The 3,202-nt window shown below is 42.0% G+C and overlaps 1 long non-coding RNA gene across 1 annotated transcript in view; it reads right to left on the bottom strand.

Moving 5' to 3' along the window:
• The window catches only part of LOC110290264, a 6,968-nt gene extending 5,468 nt beyond the window's left edge, over positions 1-1,500 (bottom strand). The window contains exons 1-2 of the long non-coding RNA XR_002377409.1: positions 1,399-1,500; positions 920-1,039 (exon numbers count right to left, since the gene is read on the bottom strand). This is a non-coding gene — a long non-coding RNA (uncharacterized LOC110290264). The remainder of the gene's footprint in view (positions 1-919; positions 1,040-1,398) is intronic.
• Positions 1,501-3,202: the final 1,702 nt, after the last annotated feature.

Genomic DNA, 3,202 nt, shown 5'->3' on the forward strand with positions numbered 1-3,202 from the left:
AAAAAAAAAAAAAAAAAAGAAAGAAAAAAAAAACCCTCTTCAATAATACTATTTTATTTTCTCCATAAGCTAAATGCAACTATTCTGTGGTACATATACATATATATATAAATTAGTGTATACACACATATATAATGCACATATGTATATGTGTGCATGTATGTGGAGTGTGTGTGTGTGTGTGTGTGTGTGTGAATGCTTACACTTCCACAGCACTATACGTTATCAAAGGAAGTCAGGATAGAAATTCAAACAGGGCAGGAACCTGCAGGCTGAAGCTGACACAGAGGTCCAGGCAGGGTGTTGCTTACTGGCCTGCTCCACATAGCCTCCTTCTATGGAGACATTTTCTCAATTGTGACTCCCTTGTCTCTGATGACTCTAGCTTATGTCAACTTGACATAGAACTAGCCAGCACATCTACTTTCCTTAAACCACATCAACTCCCTGCGTAAACTGCCCTTTAGCCCCAGCAGAATGTGTTACAGATAGGCTTTTACTCTCCATTCCACTACCTATGGTCCATATGAGCACAGCCAAAAGTCCCTGAGTGTGTGTACCCTGCAGTGATCTGTATTCTCATCCCCTTTTCTCTACTTCTCAGACACAGTGATGCCTCTTACAGCCAGATAACCTGGGAGCACCTCATTCATGCTACTACATGGTCTCATTAAGAGGCCTAAATATAAATGAGTCATAAGCATGATAAGCTGAGCTTGCCCCAGAAGCAAGCTGTTATGTAGTTCTTTGGAGTTGGTTGTCATTACAGAATTGTGCTCCTGGTGAGAAGGGACATGATGGACAGCATCATGTCATTATTGTTCTCACTGCTACTTATCAGCAAGTGTGTCATCCTTCTACGCACAAAACAGACTCCAGACTGAGAACACGGGGTCCTAACTGTTCTTCAGAAACTTACCACACCACATCCAATCCAATCTGATACTCTTCTGCTATAGATCAGTGAATGTGTTCAGTCTTGCCAAAGCTCTTCCTTACAGAAGATCATGAGAGCCTGTAGTGGATCACTTCCCCAAACCTGGAGGAGAGACAGAATGCCAGAGCCATGGGATGCTGCAGGTTTTCCATGCCTACACATCCCAGAATAATCTCCATCACCTTGCTAAGAACTGTCTCTCTTCCTCGCACTCATGACCTCTCTCTGCCACTGTGTTCAGTGTGTGGAGCAATGGCCAGGTCACCAGGCTCCCAAAGTCTTTCCACCCAGATCTGCATGAAGGACGGCAGTAGGAAAGAGCCCTCTACTGAGAACTTTGCAGTGGTGGATCGCTCATGACAGGGAAAGGATTTCATAACACAATAGGTCTCCAGCAGATGTTCTGCCTGCCTCTCTGTCCCACCCACATTCATTTGAGCAAGATCTTCTGAAGATCATACCTTAGGTATAAAACAAGATCTTAAAAATCTTGTCTGGCCAGTGTGCTGTTGAAATAGAAAACAGCTTTCAGAAAACTGTATCCTGCTTCTGGCACTCAGTTTTGCCAACTGTAAAATGAAAAAAGAAACTCAAAGTTTTAGTTTCATGGCATAAGGTTGAATAAGTATTAAATTTATTAATAAGGAAAAGTGAACGGCACTCTGTTTTTCACTTGCCTAACATTCAACAATTGCCAAGAGGAGGAACACTGTGCTCTTCTGGAATGTTGTTTTTATCTTCTTGTAAATAAATTCTACCCACACTCACAGCAACCTTCTTTAAACCCAGCTCATCGAATACACAGAACGAAGAAAGATCTGAAAACTGGAGGTCTACTCACTGAGAAGAATTGGAGGCTGCAGGTTTTCCATGCCTAACTTTCATCCTTGGTCCATCACCAGAACCAAGACAAAAAGATCATGGACAGTCCTTGGCCCTCTCCTCTAGCAATGGACACATGCTATCAAACTCTACCCTTGTTGTTTGTAGATGTTTGAAGCACAAAGAACAGCTTCTCTCAAAGTCTGACTTTTACATGTGTGTTCTCATCCTGGGATACTGAAAGCTGGCTTCCAAGAAAGTTCCTAACATTCACTGATAGGAATACCAAATATCTGAAGGGTACAACAGCCATGTCATTTATGCTGAATACCACCTCTGGGAGTCTGGGAAGTTGGCTTATTTAAGTCAAAATAACTCATGTGACAAACCAACAGGAAAACTCTGGCATCATGTTTCTTTCTATATGTTTTGCCCAGAAAAATATTTTACATGTCTGTGATATTTCTTTGCCAGATAAATTCAATATGTTCTGTGGGATTGCAAGAGACAAGTCCTTTATTGGCTATATCTCCTTGCCTCAAAAGCCAACCATGTATTCCTCTTAATAAATAATACTGTGTAGCCTCCCCTCCCCCAGCCTTAATGGTTCCACTGTTAACACCTGGATGGAGCTTTCTGCTCAATCGTTCTGCAACTCCCACTGCTGGAGCCCCGCCGCTTTGCTGTTCCGAAGCCATCACGTATTCACCGGCAACCTTACTCCAAGATTATTTGGTGGGAATCGGGTCCCTCCCCCTCCTTCATAACTGAGTGTCGGAAATAAAAAATTGAGCTTTGATCAGAATCTGCTTTGACTTAGCTACATTTCTTTCTCTCGTCGCCTAGTCCCTCTTCTCTTCCAGGTTTCCAAAATGCCTTTCCAGGCTCGAACCCAGACCTGTGATCTGCTGGCCAGACACAACAATACTGCAGGTGTCAACTGTGCTCCGAGTCTTGTGTATGCTGCTATAAATTACCAGTGTTAGTACTGTTTTGGGAGCTTGTTCTAATTCCAGAATATTCCATGTTTTGCTATTTACTCCCTTAGCCTTATTTCATGTCAAAGCACTTGGCAGCATATCACACAGTGATTTATCCTGTGGAAACAAATAATAATTTGTTCAATTTGATCCAGAAAGAATTTGATACTATATTTGCCAGTGTCCATAGCATTGCTAGGTCAATTAGTCCTTTTAAAATCAGTTTGTAATGTGGGGTTTGGCTGGCCTCATTTGTTTGATTTTGTTTCTAGATTGTAAATGTTATTTTTATTATTCTGTGTGAATAAATCTTTGAGTGATTCAGAAAAAGGTCAGCAACATTTAAGCAAACAAGAAAAATGGTTATTATCTGTGGTCTCCCTTCTCCCACCTGCTTGAACTTGCTTGCTCAAGGGTGGAGCTTTCTGCTCATTCGTTCTGTCACGCCTACTGCTGGACCCTG

Source organism: Mus caroli, chromosome 2 (assembly GCF_900094665.2).
Source record: "Mus caroli chromosome 2, CAROLI_EIJ_v1.1, whole genome shotgun sequence".
Taxonomy (NCBI): domain Eukaryota; kingdom Metazoa; phylum Chordata; class Mammalia; order Rodentia; family Muridae; genus Mus; species Mus caroli.